The sequence below is a fragment of the Capsicum annuum genome, chromosome 10 (assembly GCF_002878395.1).
Source record: "Capsicum annuum cultivar UCD-10X-F1 chromosome 10, UCD10Xv1.1, whole genome shotgun sequence".
NCBI classification, from domain to species: Eukaryota; Viridiplantae; Streptophyta; class Magnoliopsida; order Solanales; family Solanaceae; genus Capsicum; species Capsicum annuum.
The window spans coordinates 127,236,974-127,260,274 of NC_061120.1; the positions used below are offsets into that span (position 1 = coordinate 127,236,974).

Here is a 23,301-nt window from a genome sequence, read left to right on the forward strand (position 1 = left end):
TATATTCCTATTCTTTGTTTCTTTTTGGATTATCATCTGGGTTGTCCTTAATTTCTTGAGCTTACTATTTTGATGAGTGTCCACCATTAGAATAAATCTACATTTCTATGTGCATTAGAGAGTAGAATCATAAGAAAGAAAGAAGAAATTAAGGAGCAAGGTTCTTATCCTTTTATAAAATAAGGGGTTTGAATTAGCATCTAGGATAGAGATATACCTAGAAGCCTTACTTGGTTCAATTACAAGAAGATAACTTTATGAATCTAGAAGAATTATTGTATCTCTATGGGAGTTGTAGCTACAAGGTTCAATAGATAGAAGATTTGAGGTCGGGAGACCAAGATCATGGCATAACCCTTGTGAATCAACAAGTCGATAACCAATTAGACTATAATAAGAATAGAAAATTGAATGATTGTTCAAAATATCTCAACCTTGGAATCCTCATCATTACTGATTACAACCATTGCTTGCTTTGCTCTAGTCACCACTAGTTATTCACTATTTAATAATTTATATTTTTATTCATAAATTTAAAATCATCTTGATACTCTCAAGAACTTAATACCTAATTGTCTTAAATTAAAGATTGATTAAATTTCTAGTTTATTAGTCCTTGTGGGAACGATTTTTGACTATCTAAGTCTTTACACTACTTGGACGATCACGTACACTTACATGTGCATTGGGACACAATAAGTTTTTGGCGCCATTGCCAGGGACTAGTATAATTAGTGAATTTTTTAATTTTTGGTTTTTAATAATAAGTTTAAGTGTAACAACTTGATCTTAGCGGTTGAATTTTTGCAGGTTTAGCTGAATACTATACTGGCAGAGATAAAGAGTTGGAAGAGCCTTTTGTAAAATTAGAATTGATTTTTCATCAGAGGCTAAGAGCTCAACATTTCATTCAAAGGGGTCAGATGAATGAAATAAGAGATCCTAATGTTGTTGATCCAAATGTTTGAAATGTTCCATCTCTGGCTATTCCAGTCGTTCTTGTTCAACCAGCCACAAGACCTATTCGTGGGGTGGCAATCCCATTTACGAACCACGTGACTAACAATATTCGAAAGCCTAATCCAGGAGATCAATGGAAATTGAAAAAAAATATAGTCCAGCTGTTGAATTCTGCTTGGCAATTTCATGGACTTTCACACGAGGATCTGCAACAGCACATACAGACCTTCTTGGAAATGAGTGATACATGCATTTCTAAATATGTGAATGCTAATTATATCAGATTGACACTCTTCTCTTTTTCTCTAAATGGGGAAGCAAAGAGGTGCTTACATGCTAAACTACCATACTCCATCACTTCTTAGGAAGATTATGCTTGAAATTTCTTTATTCAATTCTTCCCATCCCAGAAGACTGCATGATTAAGGAGTGAGATCTAGAGTTTCAGACAAAAAAATAAAGAAAATCTCTACCAAGCTTGGGAGAGATTTAAAGGCATGATCCAAATTTATCCTCATCACCTTCAATCGAATGATGTCTTAGTGCACACATTTATAGAAGGCCTTGAGTCGAATACAAAGATTCTCTTGGATTCAGCAGCAGGAGGTCAAGCTTTGGAGAAAACTTATGAAGAATTGTATACACTCTTGAATCGAATCTCCCAAGGGAATCCTGACTAGCATGCAGACTCAAGAAGTGCTCCTAAGAGAGTTGCAAGGGTATTGGAGGTAAATCAATTCACTAAATTATAGGCACAGATTACAGTAATGCAAAACCATATGACTACTCAGCTAAACAACCTAAATTTAGGTGTGACATAACTAGCAACCTCAGTAAATGAAGTTCAACATGTATATTTGTAGTGAGAAGTTTGCGAAAGTGGTGAGCACAAAGAAGATGCATATTTTGTTAATCCAGATTCAGTCAACTACATGGGGAATGTAAATTATTAGGGTCAACAGAATTTTGGCAACACTTATAATCCCAATTAGAGGAACCACCCTTATTTCTCATGGGGTGGAAATCAGGCACAAAATGCAAATTAATACAAAGGACCAGTGCAAGCAAATCCACAGTCAGCTCAAAAAAATCAGGCGACCGCTCAGAATAGCATTGTAGAGGAGTTAATTAATCTATTTATGGCTCGACAAGCATAGTTTACGGCATACATAAAGACTCAACAGACATAATTTACAGCTAATTTGAAGAGTTAACAATTGCTTACATAAAATTTAGAGTTGCAGTTGGGGCAAATTATAGGATCACAAAATACGAGGCCACAAGGAGCATTACCTAGCGATATAGAGACCAATTCAAAGCAGGTAAATACGGTTACAACAAGGAGTGGGCTATAAACTAAGGAGATGGTTCAGGAGCAGGATAATCCTGTAGTTATAGATGATAGTTCAAAAGATAATACAGAGTTGGAAGTCTAGGAAAAAGAGTCAAATGATAAAGTTTACATGAAAAAGATACTCCCCCTTACCCTTTTTTTAAAGGGCAAGGAAGCATCAAGAGAAAGAAATTTATAAGAAGTTCTTAGATCTTCTGAAGCAGGTTCAAGTAAACCTTCCTCTTGTTGACATTCTGTAGAGTGTGCCAAACTATATGAAATACTTAAAGGATATTGTTTCCAATAAAAATTTGTTAACTGAATATACTATAGTTACACTTACTCAAGAGTACACATCCAAAATTTAAAATAAACTGCCCACAAAGTTAAAGGATCCAGGTAGTTTCACCTTGCAGATTACCATTGGACAGACTATTTGTGCACGTGGATTGTGTGACTTGGGAGCTAGCATAAATCTCATTCCCACATCATGGTACTAGAAGATGGGTCTTAGGAGTCCCAAACCTATGATTATTGTGTTAAAGTTAGCAGATAGGTCCCTTGCTAGGCCAGATGGGATTATTGAAGATGTGTTTGTGCAAGTGGGATCTTTATTTTTCCCTATGGATTTTGTGATTCTTGACTTTGAGGCTGATCCTGTTGTTCCATTTATTATGGGATGACCCTCCTTAGCAATAGGAAAATCACTCATTGATGTGGAAGCTAGAAAAATAACAATGTTAGAACACGACAAAGTAGAAGTTTTTGATATGTACAAAGCATTGAAACTACCAGCCATATATGGGGAGTTATCATTTATATCAGTTTTTTATTTTTCTTTAGATTGGCAGTTATTATTGTTTGATGATCCATTAGAGCGAGCTTTGATAGGTCATGATCTGTATTGAGATGTAGAATCATTAGAATTGGTCCCGGTTATGAATTTGGCAGTATTTGAGATGAATAAAGTGTCGTTCGACCCTTAGGCAAATTGGTCCATCGCCCAAGCCGTCAGTTGAAAAAGCTCCTAACTTAGAGCTTAAGGTTCTTTCTCCTCATTTACAATATATTTTTCTTGGTGATCAATCTACCTTGCCTATTTTTTTTTCTGCATGATTACCAGATGTACATGTAAAGAAAGCTGTAGTGGTTCTAAAGATAAGAAGAAAGGTAATTGGCTAGGAAATATTTGATATTATAGGAATCAATCCAGTATTTTATATGCACTATATTTTCATGGAAGAGGTTTATAGACCTAGAGTGCAGAAACAACGAAGGCTGAATCCTGTGATAAAGGAGGTGGTTAAAAAAAGTGATGAAGTGGCTGGATAGTGGTATTATCTACCCAATTTCAGATAGCAAATAGGTGAGTCCGCTGTACTATGTACCAAATAAGGGGGTAATAACTGTAATGACCAATGATAATGATGAGTTGATTCCGACACGTACGATGACTGATTGGAGGATCTGTATTGATTATCAGATATTGAATGAAGTGACTCGTAAAGATCAGTATCCAATTTCTTTCATTGACCAAATGTTGGATAGATTAGTGGGGCAAGAGTATTATTATTTTCTTGATAGGTACTCGAGCTACAATCAGATAAGCATAGCACCGGCAGACTAAGAGAAGACCACTTTTACTTATCCATATGGTACATATGCATTCAGACGTATGTATTTCAGCTTATTCAATACACCTGCTATATTTTAGAGATGTATGATGGAGATATTCTCAGATATGGTGGAAGAATTCATGGAGGTATTCATGGATGATTTCTTTGTGTATGGTAATTCTTTTGAAAAGTGCTTGCAAAATCTTGACAGAGTCCTAACTCAATGTAAAGAAACAAACCTGGTGCTGAATTAGGAGAAGTGTCACTTTATGGTTAAGAAAGGAATTGTCCTAGGCCATAAAGTTTTATGAAAAGGACTTGAAGTGGACAACGCAAAGGTTGAAGTGATTGAAAAGTTTCCTCCTCCAGTCACAGTCAAAGGAGTGCAAAGCTTTCTTGGACATGCAGGGTTCTATAGATGATTCATTCAAGGTTTCTCAAAAATTTCAAGCCCCATAAGTAAATTATTAGAGAAATAAGACAAGTTCAATTTTAGGGATGATTGTAAGAAAGCTTTTGAAAAGCTTAAGAAAAAGTTAACTGAAGCACCTATTCTGATCGCACCAGATTGGAAGTTACCTTTTGAGTTGATGTGTGATGCTAGTGACATTGCTGTGGGAGTGATTTTAGCTAAGAGAAAAGATAAACTATTTCTCTCCATCTACTATACTAGCAAAGTATTGAATGATGCTCAAGTTAATTACACGGTTATAGAGAAAGAGATGTTGGCATTGGTGTACACATTTGATAAGTTTAGATCTTAGTTGGCACTAAGGTCATTGTTCATACTGATCATACTACCATTAAGAATTTTGTGAACAAAAAGGATGCAAGGCCACGACTGACTAGGTGGATTCTTGTATTGCATGAATTTGATCGAGAAGTACGAGATAGAAAGGGAGCTAAAAATCTAGTTGCAGACCACTTTTCATGGATGGAGGATCAAGACCATATAGTGGATGACTTTCTTAGTATTAAGGAAGAGTTTCCTCATGAGAAGCTATTGTCGGTTTATGCAAGTGAGTTCCCATGGTATGTGGATATTGTGAACTTGATAGCTTGTGAAGTGTATCCTCCTGATGTCACCACACAACAAAGGAAAAAATTACTTCATGATTTGCGTTGGTACATTTGGAAGAACCGTATCTCTTCAAGCAGGGTCCAAATGGAGTCATTCGTTGGTGTATCCTAGTGGATAAATTTTCTAAAGTTCTATAAGAATTCCATTCATCTCTATATGGTAAACATCATGGGGGAGAGAAAACAGCGATAAAAGTACTGCATATGGTTTTTTTCGGCTACTTTGTTTAGACATACAGTTGCTTTCATAAAGAATTATGATTAATGTCAAAGGTTTGGTACCATATCTAGGCGTCATGAGATTCCCCTCAACAATATTTTAGAAGTCAAGGTCTTTGATGTGTGGGGGATCGCTTTCATGGGCCATTCCCGCTTGCAAAAGATAATCTATACATTTTTATAGCGGTTGACTATGTCTCTAAATGGGTAGAACCTATGGCAAGTCCAACCAATGATGTAAGACTGGTGCTAAAATTTGTGAAAAAGAACATATTTTCTAGATTTGGTACACCAAGGGCAATAATTAGTGATAGAGGTATCCATTTAATTAACACCTGGTTCAAAAATCTTCTTGCTAAGTATGGTGTGAGGCATAAGGTTTCCACTGAATACCATCCCCAAACTAGTGGACAGGCTGAGGTGTCAAATCAGGAGATTAAGCAAATACTTCAGAAGACCGTGAATGGGCAGAGAAAAGATTGGGCGGAGAAGTTAGATAATGCACTTTGGTCCTATCGAACAACTTACAAGACACCCATTGGAACATCTCCATATGGCTTGGTGTATGGTAAAGCATGTCATCTTCCTGTGGATTTGGAACATCAAGCATATTGGGTAGTGAAGAAGCTAAACTTTGAGATGACTGCAGTGGGGTAGAAAAGGTTATTACATCTGAACGAGCTTGAGGAGTTTAGACTTCATGCTTATGAAAATGCCAAACTATAAAAGGAGAAGACCAAAATATGGCATGATAAGAAAATTCAAGAAAGAGTATTTGAACCCAAAAAACTTATGTTGTTGTATAACTAATGACTTAAGTTGTTTCTGGGAAAATTACGGTCAAAATGGTTTGGAACTTTTGAGGTGGTGTGTATGACACCTCATAGAGATGTGGAGTTGTGGAATAAAGAGAAGATGGAGAAGTTCCTTGTGAATGGACAGCGCGTAAAGCATTATTTGGTGAATCATCTGGATAAGCACAAGGAATCTATCACTTTTGTTGATAAGTGATAATGAGTTAAGTCATGCCACGACATAAAATGAGGCGCTATGTGGGAGGCAACCCACAAATGTAATGTAATAGGTATTTTAAACAAAAAAAGAAAAATACAAAAAAATGAGTCATGCGACGACCAAAAATAAGATGCTTGGTGGGAGGCAACCCACTATTGCTTATGTAATTTTGTTGTTTTTGATTGATATAAAGGAATGAGAAATTAGGTAGATATAAAGAAGATAGTGAACATGGGGCAGTGAGTTCATAAATAGCTGATAAGTGATGAAAAAGGTAAGGGATAAGGAAAAATGCTTTAAAATCTGAGAAATTTGACCTTAGAAAAAATTTTGGATGCAATTTCTAGAGGATCAACGCGATCTTGGTGCGTCACATCGATGGGCATAAATTTCTCACTTAGAAAAAAATTTCAAGGCTATTTCCAGAGGATCTACGAGAACTTAATGCGTCGCATAGATTATTCAACGCGATATATAATGCATCGCGTCGACCATCATTGTTGTGTCACATCTATAAATACCACACTTAACCATTTTTACTCCCCTCGCGTAACCCTAGCTGCGCGCCGCCCCTTTTTTCCCTAAAAACCCTAAATCACTCTTTAGTCATCTCTTGTGAAAAATTTCACAAGGTCTTAACTTCAACCTATTTTCTTAACCAAGACAAGGTAAGTTTTCATTATACTATGAGTTTAAATTTTTATAATCAAATGTTCTTAAATATTGCTATGAATTGTGTGATTTGAAACTTAGTTGATTTGAAATTTCAATCCTAAGGGATTTGGTTTCCATAAATTGAATATACTCTGAGTAGTAGTTGTTAAAATTGTGTGGGAATGTTAGGAGGTGGTGATGATATGTTGTTGTTGTTGGTTTGATGCATTATTCATATGGGAAGCATGAGTATTTTGAAATGTAAATAATGACTTAATTGATGTGGTAACTCTTAGATTCAAGATGTAATTTGATTTTCTAATGATATGTTTTGTTGAACTATGTCTTCATTGTCAATAAATTAGGATTTGTTGATTCACTACATGATAGAAATTAAGTATGGGATTACACTAAAGTAGTGTGGAGTATTTGAATAGGTGACGTGTGTTGATGACTAAATATGGGATTTTATAAGATGACTTTGATTGACATGATGCCATCAGCTGTGAGTTAAGGTAGTTTTTGTGTAGATGAACTGTATGTAGTCATAGTGAGATAATTTTCTTTGTCACTTCCTCAAGATTAATTGATGTTAAATGAGTAAAGTTGGATAACTGACCATGGACTTGTTAAATATAAATGGGAAGTCTGAATACCCAAGTACATATAATTTTTGTAGCAACTTGAGCTAGCAACTAAGTGTGGGGTGACATTCACACTTAGTGGTAGCTAGTGTCGAAGGTGCTTCTTTTATATTTTTGTGGGTTGTTATTCTAAAAAAGCAACATGTTTAGCAAGGGAAAGAGCACAATGTGGATATTGAGGTCAACACACAAGAGGAGTAGATAATCTGATAGAGTATCAGTAGCTCCACAAGTTCCCAGTGGGAATCAAAGGTTTGAAACAAAAGATATTGCTAAAGTGGGTAGAAAGTGGTATTCGCAGCATAAAGAATCCAAATATTCAGCTAATAAGTTCAGCGATCGAAGGACTTTATTGAAGGATTATCCTTCAATGGTGAGAAAGATTGAGGCTCAACATATGGGGTTTATTTTTTAGTAGCCAGGAGAATACAATTTGAGGTTGTAAGAGAATTCTACGCAAACTGGAACACAAGAGAGTCTGAAGTTGAAGTACGACGTCAAATGATCATTTTCATGGCAGACAGTATTAATAAGTTGTTAGGTGCACCGGCACCCTATGTTGATCTCGAACCACTATAGATGATGATAATCGAATCCCCATATCAGGATATATATCATCTCCTGTATAGCAATAGATCTATTACGAGGTGGATTTGCCACAAAGAGAGAGGTACGTATGTTTCGCTTTCATTTGCTCATTTTAACTAGGAGGCACTTCTATGGGCAAGAATTTTCTATGCTTTCCTGGTTCATGGGAAACATATGACTGAGGTGACCTATGATTAGGTATTTTTGATTTATGCTTTGATAAGAGATGATGTAGATGTGAATGTTGGTTCTATTATTTTCTCGATGATGAGAAAGGCACTATTTTTTGGAGAAAGGAGATATGGATTTGGTGGATTGTTGTTTAGATATTTAAGGTAACAAGGGGTGCCAAAAAAAGATATAGATCATTTACCGCCTGTCAGTGACAGGCCACTTGAAATTTCTTGCACAAAAGGGCTAGCTACTCATGGGACAAATTTGACTATGCCCGAGCGTCACACTCGGAAGATGAGATTATGGCTTGGATGTATGGGTTTACAAAGTTGTTACTGATGGCGTTTGGATGAGCAATTACCCAATAGGAAATCCATGTTGTATAGTTGGATTATCCATTAGGGCGTCATGCCAAGACCATGTTGCGGATAGGCGATGAGTTCGATGAGCCAGTGGATAATTATATCCCGACAGATGAGGAGAGGCGTATGGCATACTCTGATGATGAGTCCGATCAAGAAGAACAGTCTGATGAAGATGATAACTCCGGTGATGATTTTGGTGATGGTAATGATGCTGAAGTTGATGATGTGCTTGCCATGGTGACATTTCACTAAGCAAGGAGTATTCACTACCATACCCTTTTTTCTAGCACTGGGACAGTGCTCGGCTTTAGTGTGGGGTGGTCGATCTTCATATTTATTTTCTTCATTATCTCTATTATTTGACTATGTTGTGTAGGCTTGGTTGGATTAACAAATAATTTTTATTTGTTTTGTTTTTTTGGATGTTTTGATATATTTTTAAGTTGACCAGTATTGCCCTTTTGGCAAGAATTATTTTTGTTGGTTTATGTTAATGGTAGTATTTTATTTTTACCCTTTGTGGTGCAATTTCAGATTACAGTAATTAGGTGTGCCCTTTTTGGAAAATGTCGTTATGCAATCATCTTAGTTAGTGTCTTCCCCTATGATGGATGGATGACGATTGTCTTAAGGGGAGTGTGTGTTTAGAAGCTGAGAAAGTAGTAAGACCTCGATTGCAACCTTTGAGAAATGTACGTGCTGAATTTTTTTTATGTAAAATCTCAATAGGTTCAGCTGATTTGATTGGCTTAATATTGAATTTGATAAAGTGCAAAAATCGGAGACCTTAAGGATCTGACTTGATTCTTAGCAGGAACCAACTGTGTGAGTAATTTTTTATATTCTGCATATATGGGAATGACTATAACTTGTCCGGTGTATTTACAAAGTGAAATAAAGAGAGTGAAGAATAGGAAGTGATTTAGGCATTTCTTTGTTAACCCGATTTTAAAGACTTTATTTGCCTACCCTTATGCATATTCTTAGTCAGCCCCATTGAGCCTATAGCCTAATTTCTTTGGTAGCCTCATATGTAGCCGAATCCTGTTCTTTGGTAAGACCTTAATTTGATCCATATTTCCTAAACACTTTAATGCAAATAATGGTATAAGGGGGAATTTGAAATACAAAATAGGAAAAAGGTGAAAGTGAAGCTATAAGAGAAGTAATTTGCGCATTTGTGTGTGATGGTTTGGAGTTAAAAAATATGTGTGATAAAAAGTTAAGTTCTTGTTACCCAGTTATTGCATTACGATGAACCTATTTTGGCCCTAGTCCGTTAAGGTAATGTGCACCTCAATTAATACAAATTGCTTAGGTTAAGGGTGACTACTATAGGGGTGCTGAACGAAATTTGGGATTTAAAAAAAAGCTGAAATGTAAGAGAAAATACTCCTGCCAAAGTGATTTTAATGTGCTTAGAAAGATCTGGGTGGAACAATGGATGGGTAAATATAATGGAGTGGAAAGTTTGGTTGAAAAGAATGTGATTTTGAATGAAGTAGTTATGTATTAAAGTACTTAGGGAGATTCGTAACTATTTCCAAAATCGTTCCTACCCACCCTTTAGCCTACATTACAACCATGAAAAGACCTAATTGATCCTACATTTCAAAACACAACTATTAGTGGAGTAATACATAAAGGGCAAGCCTATGGTTCATCTCTATTATGTGTGAATTCTTTTTTGAGAGCGAGTGTTAGAAATTTTATATTCCCATTCTGATTAAGATTGTTAAAGTGTGAGTGATATGGGAAAACTTTCTTGCTGTGAGGGTGCATACGGATGAAAGTCCGTATTACTTATTGAATTCCTGATTTCATGCTTATATTGAGTTCGCCAAAAAATTGAATGCATTGTGGGACAACGAATTGTGAAATAAAAGTTTATGTATCCAACACCAGCATGATTCTTAGGTTGTGATTAGAAGGTTTGAGTATTGTGATGCTTGATGTTTGTTCGAGGACGAAAAAGGTTTTAAGTGTAGGGTGTTGATCTTGGGCGTATTTATATGTCCAAAAACCGCTAATTACCTATGTTAGGACTTGTTTCGAGAATAAAAAGTATGTTAAACATGTTGAATTGCTTGTTAAATTGTGTTTTGTAGCTAACTGATGTGATTAGAAATATAGGGTTGATTTCCCATGGATTTGAAAAAAAAAAGGGATGCATATCATGATGTGGCAAAGGACATACAAATCGAAGGCAAAAATATTTGGAGATACATAAGAAGAAATAAAATAGAGAAGAATACTACTGGCATGACGCGATCTCAATGCGTCACGTCAATTGGTAACATTATGTGCCTTAGAAAAATTTTGAAGTACAATTTCCAGTGCATCGATACGATGTCAACGCGTCGCGTCGATGCGTGCTTTTTCTGAGTTAGCAGGAATTCCATGTGTAACTTCTAGTGCATCGATGCGATATCAATGCGTCACGTCGATCCCTCAGTTTTGACACAGCTGAATATTAAGGAGCAACTTCTAGTGAAATGACACGATGTCAGCGCATCGCGTTGTGTGGTGACAAAATGGACTTACCCCGATTTTGGAAGTGGAATTCCAGTGGAACAATGCGATAAGTACGCGACGTGTTGGGTGATACAACGCGATTTATGATGCGTCACGTCAAGAGTACAAATCTGGTGAAATTTTCCTTGTATAAAAGGAACACGTGAGCACAATTACAGTTATTTGGGCAAGCATAGAAGCGGCAAAAAAACACAAAATTCTTTCTATTAGGGTTCTTAATACTTCTTTACATCAAGAATTATTTTGGGTATAATTAATTACTTATTTTATATGTTGAATTCAAATATGAGCTGCTAAACACCCTTATTCTAGGGTTGAAGCCAAGAACATGATTATTCTTTTATATTCTTATTCATAGTTTCTTTTTGGATTATCATCTGGGTTGTTCCTAATTTCTTAAGCTTACTATTTTGATGAGTGGCCACCATTAGAATAAATCTAAATTTCTATGTGCATCCGGGAGGTGAATTGTTAGATAGAACAAAGTAATTAAGGATCAAGGTTCTTATCCTTTTATAAAATAAGGGGTTTGAATTAGCATCTTGGATAGGGATATACCTATAATCCTTGCTTGGTTCAATTGCAAGAAGATAACTTTATGAACCTAGAATTACTGTTGTATCTCTGCGGGAGTTGTAGCTACAAGGTTTAATAGATAGAAAATTTGAGGTCGATAGATCAAGATCATGGCATAACCCTTGCTAATCAACAACTCGATAAACAATTAGACGGTAATAAGAATAGAGAACTGAATGATTGTTCGAAATGCCTCAACCCTGGAATCCTCATCATTACAGATTACAACCGTTGCTTGCTTTGATCTAGTCACCACTACTTATTCATTGTTTAATAATTTACATTTTTATTCATAAATTCAAAATCATCTTGATACTCTTAAGCACTTAATACCTAATTGTCTTAAATTAAAGATTGATTAAATTTCTAGTTTATTAGTCCTTGTGCGAATGATATCTGACTGTCTAAGTCTTTATACTGCTTGTATGATAACGTACACTTGCGTTTTCATAGGGATGCAACACAACCTCCTAAATAGAACCAAAACAGTGATCATACAAGGAAGATGGGAACGGGATTAACATGCTTGTGACTCGATTAAACATGCCTAACATGGATATCCAAATGAGAACACCGAATGACAACAAAAATAGATTTCAGCTCGTATCTTACACACTTCTAAAAAGAAGCAAATATCATTAAAGAACACACATCAAATTGTCAAATAATTGTTGCAACCAGTGATGGATCTTAACATAAATTCTAGTCAACCTCATCTACTTATTCCCTATTGATCATAAAGTCCATAGAGGCAGTTTGAGGAAGCAAACGGGCTGGACAGATTTATAACAAACCATAGATTAGTTTATAGCAAATAAAGTATGATACTTGGAACAATACTGAACCAATGTACTAATTTTCATTTGCTCATAAATCCTATGGGACCTAAAATATGAATGTGTAAGACATATAGTAGAATATAAATTTACTACAAGACCAATCGAATGCGCAAAATAGCTAATAATGAAAGGCCATAACCAATTCACAAACAGCTAACAATGAAACCCCATAACCATCAATGTTATGTCTTCTTCTGAACTATGACCAAATGTAAATTAGAGCCATATTTTTTATGCAAAGCTTCATCAAACCAGCCATGTTTACTTTGGAAAGTCACAATCAGCAGTGGTGTTTTCAACAAATAGGTACTCAGACTTTCCCAATTTTGATAACAAATTGTACGAAAATCCACATCACCCAAAACCCCAAATCAATCAAATCATAAATTCTAATTTTCATTGAATTTCAACATCAATGGCATTATATAATAGGAATTTGAGGTTTCAATAGATAATCAACACCCAAGATATGTTTAATTTAAAGAATTACAACAAAATTATAATATGATTTTGAAGCATTAACTAACCTTAGAGTGAATAAGTTGTACAAATTAGAGAAGGTTGTTCGTTCTGCTAAACTGATGAAATGACAAAGAGAATCCAGTGTTGTACAATGCCGATGAAGAGAATCCCAATTTTTAGCAGTGTGTTTAAGCAAAACCGACGATAAAAATGTTAAATACGATACAAATACTTCAATTTATGATGTGTTGTTTTTAATTATAACACAGATGAATAAACCCTACGACATTTCTCTTCAAAAATGTTGTATATGGTGTTGGAAATTAAAATTGTGAATAAACCCTAGCTGTGCAACATTTCAGCTGGATATTATTAAATGTGTTTTATGAATTTTTTTGGATAATTAGAAATTGGAGGGAATATAATATTCTAGTATTAAAAATATTGGAGGTAATATCATATTTTGGTATAAATTTTATAAAAGTAACAAGACAATACTTATAAATTGTTGTTTTAGTATCATAAAAAGTCACTTTCTAAAAGTGTAACCATATTTGTAAAAAGTGTTGCTAATTATATAATAATATGGAAACATTTATTAAGTGTATCCTATAGCATTAAAGAGCACGTTTTACAAGCGTTGTCAAAATTATCGTGGCTTAAAGCTAAAATTTAGGGCTACATTTTAAAACCGTGCCCAAAACTATTTTACGCAACACTTTACAAGTGTTGTCCAGATTTAATGTGGACTTAGGCCAAAAATGTAGTAGTGTGGGTAATTCTTATCATGAGTCCTTAAGTATAGAGAAGCATAGGTAATTGCCTTAGCCTCCTACATCAACACACCACGTAAGCCAACTTCAAAAGTATCATAACACATAGTGAAAACCCATGCCTTCATTGGGCAATTTCAAAATAAGAGTCGAAGTCAACAACTCCATGAGCTTTTGAAAGCTCTCCTCACAAGCATCTGAAAACTCTAAAACAATCTTTTTCTAAGTTAACTTTTGTAAATGGAGCCGATCAAAGACCCCTGCACAGTATGTAAATAATATTCTGCTAATCTAACAAAACTTTGAATCTCAGTACAATAAGTGGATCTAGACAAATCACAAACTGTCAATATCTTGGAGGGATTAACCATAATTCCATCCTTGGTCAATATGTGATGAACGAAAGTAATAAAATCCAAAAAAATTCACAGTTGGAGAACTTGGCATACAATTTCTCATCCTGTAGTCTCTGAAGAACAATCCTCAAATGCCTCACATAGTTAGCCTCATTCTTGGAATAAATCGAGAAATTATTGATGAATACAATCACAAAAGAGTCAAGATAATGTTGAAATACTTTATTCATCAAATCATGAACGTTGTTGGGGCATTATTCAGCCTAAAAGACTTGAACAAGAACTCATAATGGTCGTACCGCATGAGAAAATCCCTTATTGGAATGTTCAAAGCTCTAATACTCAACTGATGGTAAATGGACCTCAAATCGATGTTAGAAAACACCTAGGCACCCTAAAGCTTATCAAATAAATCATCAATGCTAGAAAGAGAAAACTTTTTCTTGACTAGCACCTAATTTAATTATCAATACCCAATACATATGCATATAGATCCATCATTCTTCTTTACAAATTAGACAGGAGTAACACAAGGAGACACACTCTGCCTAACAAAACCCTTAGCCAGCATATCTTTCAACTGGTCCTTTAATTCCTTTAACTTGATTGGGATCATCCTATGAAAAAATGTAAATGGGCCTGGAGCCCCTCTTAACATCAATGTCAAAATCAATATCACGATATGGAGGCATACTAGACAAGTTCATAGGAAAATCATCCTTAAACTCACTAATAACTCAAACTCAATCAAAGGGAGGTATGATGCAACACTAGTATTGCATTCATAGGTCAAATAAGAAAGAACCCTTTTTTCTACCGTTTGACAAGTATGAAGAAAAGATATAAAAACCTTTGAACATGAACTAGGAGTAATCTTCCATGCAAATCTTGGCACATCCGGAATAACTAAAGTTGCGGTCTTGGAAAAATAATCAAAAACTCCATGATAGATAGCTAACTAATCGATACCTAAGATAACATCAAATCAACCAAAGTTATGATAATCATATCTACCCCAATCAAAATCAACCAAAGTTATGATAATCACATCTACCCCTGTCACACCCAGTAAAGGTTACTATATATTATCGGTACATCAAATTCACCACTTAAGAATTATCTATGGGGGTAAAAACATTAATGGCATAGAGAAGGACTCATATGCAGCATCAAAACTAATAGCAAAATATATAGACACAGAGGAAAATATAGACCCAAGTTAAATAGTACAGAAGTAGAATGGTGGAAAATTGGGATGATACCTATGATAACTACATTAGAGTCTCTTGCAATAGGTCTCCAAGGTATAGCATAGCCCTATAAACACCTGTTCCCATATTAAGTAACCCCATATGCATGACAATGATCTCCCTAATATCCACCTCAAGTATCTCTAGAACCACCCCTACAGTCTTTTGAATGACCATTAACTTCATATATAGGATTATATTAAAGTTGAAGCTAAGAACCTTGCCAGTTAAAACCCAATGCATGTTGAGGACACTTGCTTGCATTATGACTAGGCTTATCACATACATAACACCCTTTGTTGCCTAACTCACACTAAGAGAGCCTAGAAGAGCTAGAACGCCCAACATGTCCTAATGAACCAAAATAGGAACCTTTGTCTACATAACCTAACCTCTAATTATCTAAAGACTCAAAAACTACATACTTATTATCCACACCATGTAAAACTACCTTTACTAGTCTTCCATGGTAACAATGAGAAACTCTACCAAACAAATCCCTACCTTAAGATGTGTGTCTAATGAACTTACTATATTGGTGTATCTTCTTAGCTCAACTACCCTAAGTACCCTGACAAATCTACTCCAGTCAACTCAGCATGCTCTATGATACTTTAAAAGAACCAATTGAAACCACAACCTGAGCTAACACTAACTAATAATAATCTGTAAAACGCTTAACAAACCTCAAGATCCTTTCATACTCGATAGAGCTACTAGCAGTGGCATAACATGATAGTGCATGAAAATGTACCTAATACTCTTCAATACTCATAGAGTCTTGCTCAAAATAAATAATATTATCGCTCATTAGATCCTTCAAATTAAAAGGACCAAACTTCTCTTGAAAAACCTAAAAAAATTAGGTCAATGTCATAGTAGGAGAACTTAATAGTACATAACAAGCAAGAGATATCCACGACTGCGTAGCTATAGCAGTTATCTAGAAGGTAGTGTAGGCAACACCATGGGACTCAAGGGATCCAAAGGTACGCAACCTCTCCTAGCAATCAAGTAGAGACTCATATGTGTCCTCATAAATAGCACCACTAAAATTGAGAGGGTCCAACAAAATAAATCTCTCAAATTTCTTATGATCATTATGAGACATCATAAGACTCGACGCAATAGGAAGAACAATAAGTCTGGTAGGTAAAGGATCAATATGAAGGGGTACCACAATAGTTGGTTATACCTAAAGTCAGAAAACCATAAGTAGGAGCTTTCCCGAGTGATTGAAAACCTCTTGTGGTTTATGAAGCACTCACCATACTCGGTAGAATACCAGACTAGGGAATGCCATCCTGACTGCCTAAAAGATGAATCAACAAAATATAGTAATAGAACCCTGCAGGGCCTGAACTTGTCCTACATCCCCTGTCTGATAATCTACCTTATCATAATAAACCTCAAGCTTAAAAAAAACGTTGTTGCTCTTTTATTAGCTGAAGAAACCCCTTGTGTCCAACCTTTACCTCTGTCTTGTCCATAACTTCTACCACATTTCCTACATAGGACTCTAATAGTGGATCCTATCTTAGCATTCTCAATATATTAGATTTAGTCCTCACCATCAATATAAAATATAATGGCCTATAAGTTTTGAATACTGGGCATGAATAAGTCAGATGATAAGGAATACATTTAGAGGTTTTTCTTAAAGATATCCTATAGACTCTAGAAGATAGATACAGATGTTAGTGTATCAATCTGCGAGAATCCATTAGACATCCTACTCTTTCAGTTATGAGACAGATGAACTTAGTGCTCTAATACCAATTTGCCAAGACTAAAACTTGAGGTCATTATTGCACCTACCCTAACCCAACCTCGGTAGGTAAGTCAAAAATCCATATAGAACAAAACAATCAAAATAGGAAACAGATAAAATAAATATAGGACTTCTAGAATGAAGTTCGACAATAATACTCATTAAACTAGAATAATAATAACAATCCTACAATATGATCTTACCACTAAATCCAAAACCTATAACATATTTTACATAAATAGTTAACTATCTATCCCAGTCTAAAGAAAGTTAAGTCATAATGTACCTCAAAAAGTAAAAAAACTCAAGCCAAGAACTTTCAATGTTAAGCCTTCCTTTCATGAACGGAATCAAAATAGACTAAATCTATCAAAAGCATAATCAAACATCAAAAGGAGTTCAACGATACCTATATCATCTATATTTATTTTGGGATCAACAATAGTTCCAAAATCAGCTTTAAATCAAAAGGGGTAATTTAGAATTTTATTTAAGAATCATGCTTCCTATGTCAAGAGAATTCTAAATCAGAAAATCTAACTAAAAATATGTTAAAATTAGACTTTAAATTGAAGAAAAATCAATTTAATAGTTTACCAAGTAAAAACCCAAAATCCAAGTTTGAAATCAAAGATTTAAAGTTTATTTGAAGATGAAATCAATAGACTACCCTAGCAAGATGGGGTTTAGAGCTTCTAAATTAAGATAATAATAAAAATGAGGTTTTGGTCGACAAAGATGATTAAAAATGTCTAGATATAAAATACCCTTTGCCAACATGAGCAACTAGTTGTTACGACTCAAACCAGGGCCTACTCGTGGTAGGTATCTCAAGCCCATCATGAGTCGGAGACGACCCCTTAGACTAACCTCAAGTGCACAATAATAATAATAATAATAATATGAAAGTTAATCAAGATAAAAATAAAAATGATAGATAGTCAAATTTAAACTCTAAGGATCAACACCAACATCCAACTCACACTTATCCATAAAAGCCTCTAAACCAGAGTACCAATTAAGCCAGGACATGCCCCCAACTATGACAAAAAAGAATCCAAAATGGAATATAATACAGTATTAAAAACAATAAAGAAACTAGAGAAATGATAGGGCCTTTCGAAAGATGAAGGCTCACCACTTCACAGCAGATGCATAGGAATATCGAGTCAACACAGTATAGAAGCAATAGAAAACCCTTCGGACCCTACATCATGAAACAATGAAGCTTCCCAAGATGGTCAGTGGGATAAGCACTGGCATATAACTCAAAAAAAGTGATAAAATAATTCATGTCCAAAATTAGTCAAAATGACATTCACACATTCATATATACATATATAGGATGTTGAGATAGGGTAAAGGGTCATGAACATAATAGTTTAAACCATTAACCTGAACTGTGTAGCTCACTCCATCATAATGGTACCCACGGGCTATATGGGTTTATCTTCCCCATAGACCCCCACGCCAGCAAATATGTTTTTTGAGTTAGCCCCCCCCCCTCCACCCCTAAAGGAATACACCTTCACAATGAGCTACACAATTCTCTTTAAGTCTAATTTAAAATAATTTACACATAAACTGAACTATTAACCCAAGAGTCTTATATTAAGGCATTTACTACTTGGTTTCATCAAACCAACTATGCTTGCAAGTTTATATAATTATGCCAAACCAATCCATGTATCCATTTGACTCTCAAGTTCCATTTAAAAATCCTAAAAATTGCCACCAAGGGCCTTTCAAATATGTTTTATCTAATTATCGATTAATACAATGCAATGGGTTCATAAATAAGTTAAATTATGCAACTATCCATGTTTAGAATACCCAACTTACAAAGTGGGCCGGGGTTAATGCCATTACCAAGCCAACAAATCATAAATTTGGGGAAACCTATGTTCCCCATTCTAATTCCCATAACAATGTTGCCATTCAATCTAAAAACAAAAATTTAAAGCATAAATTATCAATTTAAAACATGGGAGAAGTAATTCGAATAATACCAATCAAAACCCCTCAACTCAATTTCTAACCCATCAATTTAAACCACATGGATAATGAGTAAGTAATGCCATCATGAAAAATTAAAGTTAATAAATGAGATACATGCTTGGATTATGAATTCACAGTAAAACCCTTGAATGTTCTTGGATTTTAAATTTGAGAGAGAAAGAGAATGATTTGATCTTTGAAAAATTAAGAAAATAGGGTTATTTTATGTTTAAAGTTCGTACAAGGGGTAAAAAGACCAAAATCCCCTCATCTTAAGTGAAAAAACAAAAATAGGACAAAATTAAAATATAAGCATGACACATCATTATCGGGGAGGTTAGCCTCTGTGCCACGCCAATATTGCAGAGGCTGACCTCCGTGGCATGCTAATGTTGCGGACCCTCACTGCCTTGGGATCCTAAAATGATCCTAAACCACTTTTGAAAGTTCCAAAACTTTCCCAAGTTACCCCTTTAACATCTCTTATCATAATTTAAGTCATTAATTGATATTAAGCATGCGGGGAGGGTCAAAATAATATTGTTGAAGTTTTATGGGGTAACACGTCATCCCGTCCCTATTCTTAGGATTATTCATCCTTGAATGAGAAGTTAGGATACTTTTAGCATGGCAATAGCAAGAATACATGCGAACTAAATGACAAATTTGAAAGGGATCGAAAGTCATACCTCAAGCACTTTCGTCTAACATGGGGAACAAGAAGGGGTACTTGGCCTTCATATCTTCCTCAGCCCCATGTAGCTTCTTCCACCTTTTGATTTTTGCAAAGGAAATTCATCAAAGCTACATCATTTGTCCTCAATCAATAAACTTGCCTATCCAATATCGCAACTGGTACCTCCTCATAAGAAAAAGAATTAAAAACACCAACATCCTCAACAGGCACTATCAACAAAGGACCATCCATACACTTTTTCAGCATAGACACATGGAACTCAGGACGAATAAAATAAAAACTTACAGGCAATTCAAACTTATAAGCGACATTTTCTATTCTCTTCTCAATTTTATATGGGCAAACATAATAAGGACTAAGCTTTCCCTTCTATCCAAATCTCATGACTCCTTTCGTAGAAGACACCTTTAAAAATACCTAATCACCAACTTAAAACTCCAACAAAATTTTCATTATATCTATATAAGACTTTTGGTGACTCAAAGCAAAGTTAATTCTTTTTAGTGACTCTAAGAAATCTTAAGTTTTTCTCTAATTAGTTACACCTTCTCCATCGCTTGGTGAACCAAGTCGAGACCAAACAACATTGCCTCACCTATCTCAAACCACCCAATAAGAGACCTATAGCTCCTACCATAAAGAGCCTAAAAAAGAGCCATCTAAATGCTAGAATGGTAACTATTATTGTAAACAAACTCAATTTGAGGTAAATGTTTAACGCAACTACCCTTAAAGTCAATCACACGGGCCTTTAGCATATCCTTCAAAATCTGAATAGTCTACTTTAATTTTATATCCATTTGAGGGTGGAAACTGGTTCTAAGGTTCAACTGAGTACCCAAACCTTTATAAAACAAACACCAAAACTGAGATGAAAATAGCATAGCATTGTCTAAAATGATGGACATTTGGTCCCAATAAAACTCCACAATTTTTGAATGAACAACTTAGAATAATCCTCTCCCGAGTAGTTAGTCCTCATAGGCAAATAGTAAGCAGACTTAATCATTCTATACACAATGACCCAAATAGAATCAAATTGATTGTGAGACCGTGGAAGACCTATAATGAAGTCTATATTAATCATCTCCCACTACCATATGGGCGGCTCTATCTCTTGAGACATGCCACCAGGCCTCAAGTATTCAACCTTGACTTGTTGCAAACCATACATTTAGCCACAAAATTTTCCACGTCTTTCTTCATATTGTTCCACCAGTAGATTTCCTTCAAATCATGGTACATATTAGTCAAACTCAAAGAAACTGTATATCTAGACTCATGAACCTCAGTTAAAATCCTTTTCTGTACCCCATCAACATCAGGAGCACACAACCTCCCTTGATACCTCGAGATGCCATCTCCCTTAAACTCTAAAGACTTAACCTTTTACTGACCCATATACTCCTTAATATGTATATGTATAGGATCCTCAGTACCAAAAGATAATTTAACCACTTCTTAAATAATTGCTCCTCCATTCTTAGAGTCGGAAAATGAACTCCCAAATTATCCATCCTGTGAATATCCTTTACTAGTCATTATTTCTCTTTATCAAAATGAGGCAAGCTTACCATAGACAACCTGCTAAGAGTATCAACAACCACATTAGTTTTACCTAGATGGTAGTGCAAATTTATGTCATAATCCTTAAGCTATTCAAGCCACTTCATTTGTGTGAGATTCAATTCCTTCTGGGTAAACATACACTACAAGTTTTTCTGATCTAAATACATATCCATATGCACTCCATAAAAATAATGTCGCCAGATCTTCATAGTAAAAATCACAGCCGCCAACTTCAAGTCCTGAGATGAATAATTCCTCTCATGAAAATCAAACTAGCTTTAGGCATAGGATACTACCTTACCATACTGCATTAAAACAATACCCAGTCCTATATGGGATTTATCATAATATACAACAAACCTCTCAATACCCTCGAACAGGGTCAAAATCAGAGCAAAAGTCAACTTATCCTTAAACTTCTCAAAATTACCCTCACAAGCATCGGACCATAAAAAACTTAACTTTCTTCTGAACCAACCTTCTCAATGGAGATACAATAGAAGGAAAACTCTCCACAAACCTCCTATAATACCCAACCAAGCACAAGATGCTTCTAATGTTAGTTGGAGTTGTGGGTCTAGGTCATTTCTTAACTGTCTCAACTTTCTATGGATCAACCTTGATCCCCTTACTATAAACAACATGCCTAAGAAAGGTAACTATATTCAGCTAAAACTCACATTTAGAAAATTTAGCATGCAGCTTCTGATCCTTAAGAGTCTGCAACATAATTTAGAGGTGATTGGCATGATCCTACTAACTCTTAGAGTATACCAAGTTATAATTTATTAAGACTATAAAAAACAAGTCCAAAAACTTCCTGAACACCCAATTCATAAGATCCATAAAAGCAACTGGAGCATTAGTTAACCCAAATGACATAACCATAAACTTATAATGGTCCTACCGAGTTTTGAAAGAAGCCTTGGGAATATCAACCTCCCTAATTTTAAACTGATGATAGCTCGAACGAAGATTAATCTTAGAGAAATGCCCAATATCCTGAAGTTAATTAAAAAGATCATCAATCCTAGAAAAGGGTACTAATTTTTCACAGTCACCTTATTCAACTAATTTTTCATAGGAGCACCCTATGGAGAAACACTAGCATGAATGAAACCCTTATCAAGAAGATCCTCCAACTATTCCTTAAGTTCTTTTAATTTAGCCAGAGCCATCCTATAAGGAGGAATGTAAATGGGATGGTATTTGGTAGAAGTTCAATCCCAAAATTAATTTCCCTATAGGGAGGAATCCCAAGAAAATTATCGGGAAAGACTTCAGGAAATTTATTAACTATAGGAACAAATTGCATTGAAGGACTTTCAGAATTAGAATCCTTGAAACCCAATTAGATAATATAGACACCCTTTGGAAATCAACTTCTAAACTCTAATATAGGAAATAAACCTCCCTTTGGGGAACTTCTCTCCCATTCAATCACCAGATTATTAGGAAAATAAAACTGACCTTCTGGGTACGACAATCTAGAGAAGCATAGCATGAATGGAACCAATCCATCCCCAAGATTACATCAAAATATACCATGTCAAGCTCTATCAAATCCACCAATGTCTTCGTACGAAAGATGGACACCACACAACCTCTATAGATTTTTCAAGGTAGGATAGAATCACCCAGCGAAGTAGATGAAAAATCAGGTTGGAAATATTTTGAGGAACAAAACCAAAGTGTAAGACTATATAAGGGGTTACATAAGATATGGTAGAACCTAGATCAAGCAAATAATAAGCATAATGAGAGAAGGGTTGTAACATACCTATGACAATATCAGGGAATTCCTCAGATTCCTGGTGAGTAGAAAGAG

General features: G+C 35.2%; 1 non-coding gene across 1 annotated transcript; it reads right to left on the reverse strand.

Moving 5' to 3' along the window:
- Positions 1-1,379: 1,379 nt before the first annotated feature.
- On the reverse strand, positions 1,380-1,486 carry LOC124888226. The gene has a single exon (XR_007046358.1). It is a non-coding gene; the product is annotated as a small nucleolar RNA R71 (small nucleolar RNA).
- Positions 1,487-23,301: the final 21,815 nt, after the last annotated feature.